At 44.3% G+C, this 13,414-nt stretch overlaps 2 long non-coding RNA genes across 5 annotated transcripts; one reads left to right on the top strand and one right to left on the bottom strand.

Annotated features, from left to right (window-relative positions):
- Positions 1-357: 357 nt before the first annotated feature.
- On the bottom strand, positions 358-6,388 carry LOC147380049 (uncharacterized). Of its 2 annotated transcripts, XR_015134461.1 has the most exons (3): positions 6,180-6,388; positions 5,250-5,355; positions 358-600 (listed from the first exon to the last, which is right to left on the bottom strand). It is a non-coding gene; the product is annotated as an uncharacterized LOC147380049 (long non-coding RNA). The 2 variants fall into 2 exon arrangements; XR_015134460.1 differs by lacking the exons at positions 5,250-5,355; positions 6,180-6,388 and adding an exon at positions 4,445-4,615.
- LOC147380050 (uncharacterized) lies at positions 4,747-11,174 on the top strand. 3 transcript variants are annotated; one of them, XR_015134457.1, is made up of 5 exons: positions 4,747-5,002; positions 5,259-5,485; positions 5,904-6,102; positions 7,649-7,707; positions 9,793-9,926. It is a non-coding gene; the product is annotated as an uncharacterized LOC147380050 (long non-coding RNA). The 3 variants fall into 3 exon arrangements; XR_015134458.1 differs by having other exon boundaries at positions 4,772-5,002; positions 5,255-5,485; positions 9,793-11,174; XR_015134459.1 differs by lacking the exon at positions 5,904-6,102 and having other exon boundaries at positions 4,867-5,002; positions 5,255-5,485; positions 9,793-11,174.
- The last annotated feature ends 2,240 nt before the right edge of the window (positions 11,175-13,414 follow it).

Consider the following 13,414-nt stretch of genomic DNA (forward strand, 5'->3'; position numbering starts at 1 on the left):
GTGTTGGAGAAGACTCTTGAGAGTCCCTTGGACTGCAAGGAGATCCAACCAGTCCATCCTAAAGGAGATCAGTCCTGGGTGTTTATTGGAAGGACTGATGTTGAAGCTGAAACTCCAATACTTTGGCCACCTGATGTGAAGAGCTGACTCATTGGAAAAGACCCTGATGCTGGGAAAGATTGAGGGCAGGAGGAGAAGGGAACGACAGTGGATGAGATGGTTGGATGGCATCACCGACTCAATGGACATGGGTTTGGGTGGACTCCAGGAGTTGGTGATGACAGGGAGGTCTGATGTGCTGCAATTCATGCGGTCACAAAGAGTCGGACACGACTGAGCGACTGAACTGAACCGAACTGAAGGTTGGGATAAAGACCCATCTTTACTGAGAACTGAAGATTTAGACTTGGGTCTGGTGAGTCAGCTATGCTATGCCCTCTGTGAGGAGTTCCCATCTTCCAGCTCTTCAGTTTCTCAGACAAATCGTTTCTTCTGGCAGTCTGCTAGGTGATAGCCTCCAGCGGTGGTGCAGACATAAGCAGAGCCGTCTCCTTGGCCTGATCCTGGACTCACCCGAAATCACTTCTGTCTTTAAACACACTGTAGAGAAAAAGGTTGTAAGACTCAATTTAAATGGATTGATTTTTACCAAAATGAGAGAGCAGGGTATTTTGAGAAAATACAAGTTTCTATTGGCAAAAATAATGAAAATTGTATTGATCATAACTGTGCATCAGTGAGAACTGATACTTGAGCAATTAATTTAAAATTTTGATAAAGCAAACCAATAATCATGTAGGATCTGAAGAGAGCACAAGGATAAAGCTAGTCACTAAGAAATGTGGGAACCACACACACACACACACACACAGCTGTGCACATACACACACACTTCCCTAAACCAGAGAGAAAAGGAGGGATCTTTCCCACTCCCATTTTCTCCCTTTAGAATTGGCTTAAAGCTTGGCAACTTGTGAAATAGCAAGAAATTTATACATTGGTCTCTGCCCCACCCCACCCCCCACCCTCCCAACTCCACCCCCATCGCAGTTCCCAACATGGAGCTCCTGAAACTCATAAATGCTTAAGTGATAGGAGCATTAGGAGCATCTTTGTTCTAATGAGGAGACTGAGTGGGCTCCCCAAAGGACACTGGTCACCGGAAAGACTCAGTCACGACTAGAAGCTTGAAATCTTCAGCCCCACCTTCCCATCTCCAGAGAGAGGAAGGGGCTGGAAATGGAGTTAATAACTGATTATGCCAATGTGATAACGTTTCCATAAGAAGCCCCAAAATATAGGATTCGGGGAGCTTCCAGGTTGGTGAACATATCCACATATGCAGGGGGTAGGTGGGTGATGCACCTCAACTCCATGTGGACAGAAGTGCCTTTACCCGGGACCCTCCTGCACACCTCGCCCTATGTATCTCTTCATCTAACTGTTCATATGCATTCTTTATCATATCTTTTGAAAAACTGGTAAATATAAGTAAAGGCTTCCCAGGGGGCACAGTGGTAAAGAATCCACCTGCTAATGCAGAACACTCAGGTTCAATCCCTGAGGAAGATCCTTGGAGAAGGAAATGGCAACTAAACTCTAATATTCTTGCCTGGGAAATCTAATGGACAGAGGATCCTGGTGGGCTACAGTCCATGGGGTCGCAAAGAGCCAGGCACGACTGAGTGACTGAGCGCACACACACACACAAGCATAAGTGTTTCTCTCAGTTCTATGAGCTATTTGCAAAAACATTGAATCCAAGGTGAAGGAGCTCATGGGAACCTTCAATTTGTAGACCAGTTGGACAGAAGTTGTGGGTAACCTGGAGACCTGCCACTTGTGATCCAAATCCAGAGTTGGGGCAGGAGGGCCGTCTCGTGGAACTGGGCTCTTAACCTGGTGGGGGCCTGATGCTATGTCCTGGTTGATAGTGTCAGAATTCTGCTGAATCGTAGGACACCTAGCTGGTGTCACAGAGTTGCTTGGTGTGGGGTAAACTCACACATCTGATGTCAGAAATGTTTTGAGTGTGCTAGGAGTGTAAGGGTAAAGGAGAAACATAGGAGGAGGACTGGAGGTTGTTTCAACATACAGTTCAAAATTCCACCCACAGACCAGCCACACATCAGCATGACCTGGGAGCGTATGAGAGATGTAGAATCTTAGCCCCACTCCAGGGCTGCTGATCCAAACTCTGCAACTTAGCACTGTGGGAGATGCACACACACTTGAAGTCTGTGAGGCACTCTCTTCTGTGCTGCCCTGAGTGTCACTCAGTCATGTCCCCACTCTTTTCCACGGCATGGACTGTAGCCCACCAGGCTCCTCTGTCCTTGGGGTTCTCCAGGCCAGAATACTGGAGTGGGTTGCTGTGCCCTTCTCCAAAGTGCTCTTCTACATATTATCAACCACTTACATGTACAGAATATATGTCTCAGATCCTTCCAGAGCTCACATGTGGCTGCAGTACAGGAAGAAAGAAGTGTCTGAGAACTCAGCGAGGACTAAAGACAAAAGTGTTTAAGAGGAATACTGGGAATATTCTAGGGGGGAAAAAAGCTTCAAACTTCTCTGCTTTGCCAAAGATTGGCTCTGGGCACCAGCCTTTATAGTCGAAGCCAAGAGAAACATCATCCAAGTGTAAAATTCGAATAGGAGCTGCAAGGTTTCCTCCAACTCCAGCGCTAGGCAGAGATCAGGAGCAGACCAGGACCCCAGCTCTCCTGTTCCCGACTGATTACAGTCCTAGAAGAATTTTTTAAGAAATGGATAACCAGCTTGGCAAAAACAAGACATATTCACTGTTGCATTCCCCTTGAATGGAGTCAGTGAATGCTCTGCCTCAAGATTAATTTCCAGCCCCTGACAGCAATGCTTAAAACATGCAGATGGGGTGAGCAAATCCTAACTCTAAGTAGGGAACAGGGATACAATGCAAGTTTCTTTCTGTTTAAAGCTCCTCATGCTGAGGTGGTTGGAGAGCTGCAGAATAGGAGGGAATTACATGGCTCCCAAAACAATGCTTTCTCATTTGCAGAAAACAGGTGAAGGTCAGCAGAACGTCTCAAAGTGACACACATCTCTCTTCTGGGTGCTTCTGGCGTGCTGTCCTGATGATGAATTTCTCCCTGGGAAAGCACCAGACAGTGGCATTGCAGAAAGTGGGGGGTGGGGTGAGACCTGCACAGGTGGGCCTTGTCTGTGCTCTGCTTGTCCCGTCAGAGAGAGAAGCACAGCCACACCTGCTCCTTGGGCTCACACCCTGCTCTGGGTATGTGCCATTGCCCTGGCTTTCTTCCCTTTTCCACTCAGAGAATCGGGTTTGGTGACCCAGGAAATCCAGGGCTTGCAGCCAGACTCTGCGCTGTGAACACTGTGCCTCTGCTTGGCCAAACAGCTGCCTGTAACAACACAGAATTCAAAGTGGAGCTGGGGCGATCCGTCACTCGCCACTCTCAGACAGGCTGCTATTAATCACGCCGGCCACATCCATCAGGTTCTTCTCTTTTGGCCACGGCTCATAGTCACAGAAGCGCAGCCAGGGTCTCCTGATAAATCAAACCCAACAGTTCTATGATATGGATGACACAGGTGAATGGGGGACAAAAGTGTACAGTCTTAGCCATGTATCCACAAAATTTAAAAAGTGGAGGACAGAGATGACTGCTGACTGCCAAGAGCCAGAGACTGACTTTCTTCTTTCTTTTCTTCGTTCGTTCTTTCTTCCTTCCTTCGTCTCTCTCTCTCTCTTTCTATTTATAACCTTCTTAAACCTCCATCATGTGTGGGAGTTAGTATTACCACTGTGCTCAGCTGAAGAAATCAAAGCTCAGAGAGGTTGAGAAATGTGCACGAGATCACAAAGTTTGTAGTAGCAAAGCTAGTATTGAAGTTCAGGTCTAGGTGAGTGGCAGAAATAGTTAGAATAGCGAGGAAGATAAGTAGTAAGGAGCTGAGTCAGGGGCATAGAGAAGATGAAAAGAGACAGAAAAGAAAAGAATAAGAGGAAAAGTCCAGGAGCAGAAAGCAAACTGCCTTCACAACCAAGTTCCTCTGCTGGACTCTCAGCTTTGCCACATGCAGCCTGGTGACTCAGGACAATCCTATCACCACAGCCTCTTCGTCTGTGCAAGGCGACCAGGGCCAGCCAGCCAGCTGTGACACTGGTTTGTTTTCAGGATCAAAAGACGCTGTGTGGGAAGTTCTACATCACTGGGCATGCTGTACACATGGAAGCTCTTCAGCTGGTGTTTAGAGGATGGATGAGACTCAGAAGGGCAGACCCCAGGATATAGGGAATGAGAACATCCACCAAATGGTGAACAGAGCTGTGAGGAACCCCTGCCTAGGATGTGGAGCCAACTTGGATAACCACCTGCAGGTCTGCTTCACCCAGAATCGACCCAACAGTGGAGGTGAGTCTACTGACCCAGGCACTTACCCCAGGTAGAGACAGCAGCTCATTGAGGTTTTAGAAAAAAGGAAACCCCTTCTCCCAAATCTGTACCGGAATCGAGAGGGATCACTCCCTTTCTTTCTGGACCAGGAGCATGTCGTTGAGTCATCATCACTAATAGCTGCTGGGGAAGACAGTCAGAAATGAAAATGTGGTGAATATTGGGTGGAGAGGGGATGGGTGGAGATGTGGGAGGAAGGAAGCTGGGAGTTTGGCCAATCCCACATGAAGGGTTCATGTGACTCGATTCAGCAATCAAGGAGGGGGTACTGATGAGGCTTTTTAGTGAAATAAATCTAGAGAGAAGAAACCAGAGGACAGGAAGTTAGTTGGAGAACCTTCTCTTCCTTTTCTGTGCAGAGCAGAAGGCCAGAAAGGAGAAAGGCTAATGTGAGCAGTTTCTTTGAGGTGAGAACCATAAAGGAATTTTTAACTCCCGAGGCTGGGAGCTCCAGAGAGTGCTACCTGGCCTGAGCTGGAAATACGAAGGCCTGGCTGAGTCTATTCATGGTGCTCAACTCCCAAGACTGCAAGGTTGTGTCTGTGAGTATCCTCCTGTTTGGGATGTGCCTCCAGGTTTCTGCCTCTTCTGTAGCTTGGCCCAGAAGGTGGAGGAAGATGCTGCAGAATGAGGGAGCAAGGCCCAGATCCCAGGATGTGCTCCCAAGAGGAGGAGTCACAAAGCTCCTCTGTGCTTCATCCTGCCTCCCCTGGGAGGGAGGTGAGGTGGGCTGAATGGTGCCCCCAAAGATACGACCACGTCCTAATGCATGGAACCTGTGAATATTACCTGAGGCAGGAAATGGGTCCTTGTGAAGAGGGCTAAGTGAAGGGCCTTGAGATGAGGAGAGCATCCTGGATCATCAGAGTGGGACCTAAACGCCATCACAGGTCACCTGGAAAGAGTGAGACGGAGGGAGAGTGAAAGGACACTCAGAAGAGCAGTCAGTGTGAAGACAGAGGCGGAGCTTAGAGCCACATGGCCTTACGAGAAACAAGGTCTGGAGCTGCCAAAACCTGTAAGAGGTGAGAATGGATTCACCCCAGAGCCTCTGTGGGAAGCTCGGCCCTCCCAACACCTCGATTTCAGACTTCTGCCCTCCCAACCTGTAGGAGAATGCATTTCCTTTGGTTTCCTTTGTTTGTTTTTTTGACTGTGCCACACAGGATCTTAGTTCCCAGATCTGGGATAGACCCAGGCCCATGGCAGTCAAAGCACAGAATCCTAACCACTGGACCGCCAGGGAATTCCCATACATTTCCATTGTTTTTGGCCATCATTGGAAACTAATGCAGGCTGCAATGGAAAAGTTGCCCAGAGGCAGAAACACCTCCTAGTCTTCTGACTTCCCTCTTCGGGGAAAGTTCAGGACAGGGTTCATTTGCCAGAACAGGACAGAGGTGGAATTGACCAGCCCCCATTCTGTGTACACCCATTGTGCAGAGTTTCAAAGGGAGGCCGACCACACAGGCATGCTTGCCACAGGGGATAAGGGCTGAAGCAGAAGACCAGAGGTGTATGTCCAGGGTCTCGGCAAATCTCCAGCAGTCCTGTGAGATGGAAACGGAAGCTCAGCATTCAGCCCAAGAGAAGAGTCACTCAGATTTGGGTTTGAATTCCAGCTCCCCCATTCAGTGACCAGGTGACCTGACACCCATCCTCCCACCCCCACCCCCAACTCTAGCCTTTAATCTGTGAAACTGAAATTATGACACCTACCTACAGGCTTGTTGCTGTGAGGTTTAAAGCCCTTCACAGAGCTCTCTGCTTCCTGAACAACCTGGTAAATAGTTCTTGCTATTATGGCCCAGGATCCCAGAGCAGTCAGACAGGCCTGACTAATGTGGGAGCCTGAGGCAGACTCACACTGCAGGGCAGCCTATCTATGTGGAGGAGCTCATTTCAACTCCCCCACAACACTGGTCTGCGTGGGTGTTGCCTGCTGTGCTCAGCACCAACCTCTCGGTGCTCCCCAAACCACAAGGGCTAGAAGCCTGAAAACTATGTCTCTCAGATCCCCCCTGCCAGCAGGGTTCCGGTTTAGACTCTGCCTTTGGAAGGCTTTTGCACCAGAGCAGGAGGCAGAGAGGGAAACTGTTTCTCTGGCTCCAGACTGGGAGGCAGCCTAGCCCTCCTGCAGAGACAGAGCTAGCAGCAGCGGAACCCTGCAGGACAGTGGCTGGTTCCTGCTGGCCTGAGAAGGACAGCAAGGCTATTTGAGTCCTGTGGGCTCAAGTAGGTTCCTACAGAGTTACAGCGACTGACTGCAGAGCTGGATCTCTGGGTAGCATCACTGTCACCATCTGTAGTTTTGCTCCTTCCCTTCCAACAACTAGGAAACTTCACTCCCTATATTAAATTTCACTGTGTTTGAAATACCTATAGTGACTTTCGTTTTCCCAACTGAATCCCTGACCAGTCCATCAGTCCTCTGAGGTGCAGGGGCCAAGGTATACAGATCGTAGGGGGCTCAGAGGGCCATCTTCGCCAGGAAATATGACCTTATATTTCCCATTAGAGATAACCCTTATAATGAAAATACACCATGTCTGCTAAGTCACTTTAGTTGTGTCTGACTCTTTGTGACCCCCTGAACTATAGCCCGCCAGGCTGCTCTGTCCATGGGATTCTCCAGGCAAGAATACAGGAGTGAGTCACCATGACCTCCTCCCGGTGATCTTCCTGACCCAGGGATCAAATCCACATCTCTTAAGTCTCCTGCTTTTTCATGCAGGTTCTTTACTGATGAGCCACCAGACCAGAGAAAGCTATAATACTGGCTCAAATGCTACCTATAGGGAGTCATTGACCATCTCACAGTCTGTCTTTAGTGAAATTTTTGTAAATGAGGAAAAGCGCTAAATACAGTAGGGCAGAGAGGAAGCTGGGATGAAAGAAGGGGAAAGAAAATCCCTCAAAGGGAGGAAAAATATCAGAGAGATGTTACAGAGAGAAATACAGATTTGCCCAGGCAGCAGCATATTGCTTGACTTCTTTATTTTTAATATTGTGGTAAAATATACCCAGGAAAGAATTTACCATTTTAATTATTTTTAAATGTACAGTTCAGTGGCATTAAGTACATGCACATTGTTATATAACCATCACCACCATCCAGAACTTCTACAGCTTTCCAAACTGAAACTCCATTTCATTGCACAGTAACTCTCCACTTCCCCCTCCCCCAGCCTGTAGGTATCATCATTCTACTGTGTGTCTGTGAATCTGGCTACTCTAGGTACCTTAGGTAAGTGGAATCACACAGTTATTTGTTCTTCTGTGTCCGGCTTATGCCACTCGGCTTAATGTCTTCAAGGCTCATCCGTGTTGTAGCATGTGTGTGAGAATGCTATTCCTTTTTAAGGCTGACTTGTATTCCACTGAATGTACATACATACCACTTTTTAAAAAATTCATCTGTGTTGAATTTAAAACTTCAACTTGTGTTGCTTATACATTTCGGCTATGGCAAATAATGCTACTGTGAACATTGGTGTATGAATGGTTGTTCAACCCCTGCTTTCAGTTCTTTGGGGTAGAAAAATTCTACCTAGAAGTAGAATCATTGAATGACATAGTGATTTTAGGTTTAATTTTTTGAAGAAACTCCATGTTGTTTTTCACACTGCCTGTATCATTTTACATTCCCATCAACAGTGCACAAAGGTTCCAATTACTCTACATCCTCTCTAATACCTGTTATTTTCTTTTTTTCAATAATAGCCATCCTATTGGGGATGAGGTGGCATCTCATTTTGATTTGTGATTCCCTAATGATTAGTGATGAACATCTGTTCATGTGCTTATTAGCCATTTGTGTATCTTCTTTGGGGAATGTAATGACTTTTTACAGGAATCTTTAAAACAAAGAGACTTAAGTCGGTAGGAAGAAAAAAATATGACTCCCTATCCCTCCTCATATAAGCTTGAGAGAGTTTGAAAAAAATTTTTTTGAATGTATTGGGTCACATTTTTTATGTATATTGGGTTCAAATGGATGCAGAATGCGATTTTTCTGCCTAGTCAAATAAACTTATTCAGAAGGCAGATTCAATATAATTCAAAAAAGTTATGAAATAAAATGTATTAAAACACATCAATTTCTACTGAAGGATGCATTAAAAAAAATAAAACTCCCCCTGTCATTCAAATTATAATTGGTAAGTATCTGGGCTCAGGAGATGAGAAGCTGCACTTTAGGGTCATGGAGTAGGGAGGGAGGGATGGAAGGGGGGAGCGCAAATTTAGAATAGCAATTCAGTGAGAAGAATAAAAAGAACTGCTTCCTGGCTTCTCTCTTTCACACCCCACTTGAGGCCCACACAAGTGATACTCAAAACTGTAGAGGTGGGGGATGTTTTTTGCAAGCCGGGGAAGGAGGATTTCCTGCTCACATTTGTTGAAGCTATTTGTCTGAAATGGGTGTGTGAGAGAGGGTCTGTTTCAAACCTAGACACAAAAGGGATCTTATTTGCTTTCATGATTCTTTTTCCCCTCCCTCCCTCCTCAGATTTTTACTCAAAAGTGTGTGCACATTTTTTCAAACATCTGGGACCTGATTCACCATCAATCTCTCTATAGCTTTTTTTTTTTTTTAAGTTTTGTATCATTTACAAAAGAATAGCAATGATGTTAGTTAATGGCCAAATTAGTTGAAATCTTTATTTCATAAGATTTCTCTCTCAATGTTTTTAGCAAAAGAAAAAAAACAAAAAAATTGCACCAACACTAACTGAATGGAGTGGCTGATACATAGCAAGATGCTCAATATATGTGAAGGAATGAACACTTGAAAACCTGAGTCCCCATCATTTCTTCCGTGAACTGTTATCACTGCTTTCTAATCGCTCTCTTTTGCATCCCACATTGTTGCCGTCCACCAGATCAAGTAAGTGGGAGTCACCCTGAACTCCCCTTTTCTCACTCTCCACTAGTCATCCACAATCAGAGACTGTTGTATAGAAAACTAAATCCGCACCATTTCTGCTCCTTTCCAAGCTCCCCAACACAGTTTAGTTGGGCCCCTGATCAGTTATCACCTGGATATTTTAATAGTCTTCTAACTGTCCTCTTTTCCAATAAACCCTCTACATTCTAATACTTCCAGTAGAATTCCAACACAATGATCTTCCTTTCCAAATTGAATGATACCAGGAATATTGTTTCTAGATGCTTACATAGCAGAAACTGGAAGCCTATGTCACAAAACAATAGGCATGAATACATGGAGAATACATGATATTCTTTGCATCATAATTTGTAATACCAAAAATTGCAAACAAACCAAATATCACTTTGTACAGGAATGATTAAAGAAATTCTTTGTCTACAGATGGAAGACCATGTAACTGTGATAAAGAAGTAGACCTACATGAACTGGCATGGAGAGACATCCATGATAGTATTATCTTCAAAAACTGCATACAGACAACAGCAGAATATATATAAACAGAGCATGTTGTACAAAATATATACGTTATGTGAACAGTGTAGGAAAGCTAATTCAGCAGGCCCAACTGTAATCCTTTGAAAATCCTACTTAAAAGGTTGGCTCTTGGTGGGTATCTAGGAACTTGGACTTCAGGAGACTTCATACCATTTCTGATACAAAAGATGGGTCACCATTCCTACACTCTTTGTTAAAACAAAATGGTTTGTGCTAAGCACTTGTTTTCCTTCTGGGAGTCTGAAATTTTAGGATATACCTTCTCAGTTCAGTTCAGTTCAGTCGCTCAGTCGTGTCCGACTCTTTACGACCCCATGAATCGCGACATGCCAGGCCTCCCTGTCCATCACCAACTCCTGGAGTTCACTCAGACTCACGTCCATCGAGTCAGTGATGCCATCTAGCCATCTCATCCTCTGTCGGCCCCTTCTCCTCCTGCCCCCAATCCCTCCCAGCATCAGAGTCTTTTCCAATGAGTCAACTCTTCACATGAGGTGGCCAAAGTACTGGAGTTGCAGCTTTAGCATCATTCCTTCCAAAGAAATCCCAGGGCTGATCTCCTTCAGAATGGACTGGTTGCATCTCCTTGCAGTCCGAGGGACTCTCAAGAGTCTTCTCCAACACCACAGTTCACAAGCATCAGTTCTTCGGGCTGCCTATGTAACCAGCCCTCAGTAAAAACCCTGGATGATGAACGTCTGAAGAGCTCCACTAGTGGACAACATTTCACAACTCCTTGCAGGGGAATTAGGCAGGGACTGTGTGATTGTACTAGGAGAGGACCCTAGAAGCTTGTGCCTGGTTGCTCCCAGACTTTGTACCATGAACCTTCTGCCTTTGTTGATCCTGTTCTATACCTTTCCACTGAAATAAATATTAGCCAGGAGTACGACAATCTGCTGAGTCCTGGGAGTTCTCCTAGCAAACCGTAGAAATTTGGGATGGTCTTGGGGTCTTGTGAATACATAGCTTTCCTTATATTGTTATTAGTCACTAAGTTATGTGTCACTCTTTTGCGACTCCATGGACTATATATATAGCCCACCAGGCAGGCTTCTCTTTCCATGGGATTTCTCAGGCAAGAATACTGGAGTGGGTTTCCATTTCCTTCCCCAGGGGATCTTCCCAGCCCAGGGATGGACCATGTGAAAAGTGTGGAATCACTGAGAATTTTTAATTCTCAGTAGTGTGTTGAAATTGTCATTTTACCTCTCACTATAGAATATTTTTAAACTATGGGAATAAAATAAAATTGTAATTTCATGAGTCTTCAGTGACTTTAGTGACTTACTATGTTGCAATGATTGCTTACCTGTACATCCCCACATTATGATGAGTCCCTCTCGGGCGGCGGGGACAGAGGGGAGTCCTGTCTTATTTTTCAACATCTGCCGTGATTAACATACACCTGGGACATACTGGGTGACAGAAATGATGATGCTAACTGAATTTGAAAGAAAACTAAGCAAAGGGGCATAGAGATGATTTCAAAATAAACTGAAAGGTAATATTTCCATGCCAGATCTCCTTTTCTTTCGAGTTTCAGATTTTTAGTACCCCTGACTTCTCAGCTTACTTCAAGCCTCTCCCATGTTCATCCCTCTTTAGAAGAAGATAGGGAAAAGCCAAAAACGTAGAACAACAACAAAAAAGAGGTGAGATAGAATTAGATGAGGTTAGAAAAACAACTACAGTTTAAACTTCCTCTCTTCTCAGCTTAGCCAGAGGCAAGCAGTTGGCCCTTTCATTTAACATAGTTTATCCTAAAGAGGATGGTATGTGTTCTTTCTCAAACAAATCTCTGTTGGCAGCATGACTGCTATATCAAAGGACGTCTGATGTGTAGTAGGAAGGGTATAAAACAAATGCAAAAAGCTTTAAAATTTTCTTCCTTTTTAAGGTGCAGCTTTGTAAGACTGATTAAATACCTGAGTAACTACAGGGCACCACTAAGTGAAGATAAGCTAAATCAGGTGTTTATTCACTGCTTTAGGTTATACAAACACACAACAGTTGGGTGTTTGTTTTTGTTTTTTCCATTTTACCTGATACATAAAAATAAGCCATCATAAATTCAAATTCTAGCACCAAATTCTGAAGACCTGTCAGAGCACAGATTTTGAGGCGATGTAAGTAATTGAAGAAACATATACAAACCCCCAACTACTAGGTAAAAAATAGGTTTGCTCCAAAACAATTTGAGTTTTAAACTCTGCCTTAGCTTAGCATCTGTAATTCAAGCTGGCACCAAGTCAGTGTTTTCTAAATTTCTTCTTGTTTAATCATAGATGGATCATGTATTATATAGACAGTCACAGAAATACACAGACAGGCACAGAAATACATACCTGACATATGTATATGAATTTTTTTTAATTTCCATGTTGCAGCCAACCGGCAAAATATTCCTACTTGAAAATTAACATATTCAAATAGTCAGGCTAGCCCTACCCAGGTTCAGAGAATAATTTAGAAGCATCCAAATCATTCTTTAATATCCATTAAATTCTTCCCTGAGCTACTGCTACAAGGGCTTCCAGCCAGAGAGACTTGAATAGGTTTTTATCCTGGTGAAAGATCAGAACCTGTTTTACATGCTGAAGCTTTGTGAAAAGGTGAATCCATCTAACTCTGGTTACAGAAAGTCAGAGTTTGCTTGACATTTTCATTACTAACAGCTATTTTTCAAAGTAAATTCACACTTCACTTGGTTCTCAGGAGTCATAAATGGTTGTCAGAACTTGCCCTGGGTTCATCTAGATATTCCTTTGGGATAGACTTATTAGTGAGTGGATAGATTTTTTTCATATGCCATAAGATATAGCCCACATGTGGCCAAATACAAAATAGCATCTATGTGTGTGTGTGTGTGTGTGTGTGTGCATTATTGTGTCATATCTTAATGAAAAATTCTCCAAAGAAGACATACAGATGGCTAACAAACACATGAAAAGATGCTCAACATCACTCATTATCAGAGAAATGCAAATCAAAACCACAATGAGGTACCTTGTCATGCCAGTCAGAATGGCTGCGATCCAAAAGTCTACAAGCAATAAATGCTGGAGAGGGTGTGGAGAAAAGGGAACCCTCTTACACTGTTGGTGGGATGCCAACTAGTACAGCCACTATGGAGAACAGTGTGGAGATTCCTTGAAAAACTGGAAATATAACTGCCATACGACCCAGCAATCCCACTGCTGGGCATACACACCAAGGAAACCAGAATTGAAAGAGACACGTGTACCCCAATGTTCATTGCAGCACTGTTTATAATAGCCAGGACATGGAAGCAACCTAGATGTCCAACAGCAGACGAATGGATAAGAAAGCTGTGGTACATATACATAATGGAGTATTACTCAGCCGTTAAAAAGAATGCATTTGAATCAGTTCTAATGAGGTGGATGAAACTGGAGCCTATTATACAGAGTGAAGTAAGTCAGAAAGAAAAACACCAATACAGTATATTAATGCATATATATGGAATTTAGAAAGTGGTAACAAT

Source organism: Bos grunniens, chromosome 1, assembly GCF_055505025.1.
Source record: "Bos grunniens cultivar Pamir isolate PY7600 chromosome 1, Bosgru_T2T1.0, whole genome shotgun sequence".
In the NCBI taxonomy this organism is placed as follows: Eukaryota; Metazoa; Chordata; class Mammalia; order Artiodactyla; family Bovidae; genus Bos; species Bos grunniens.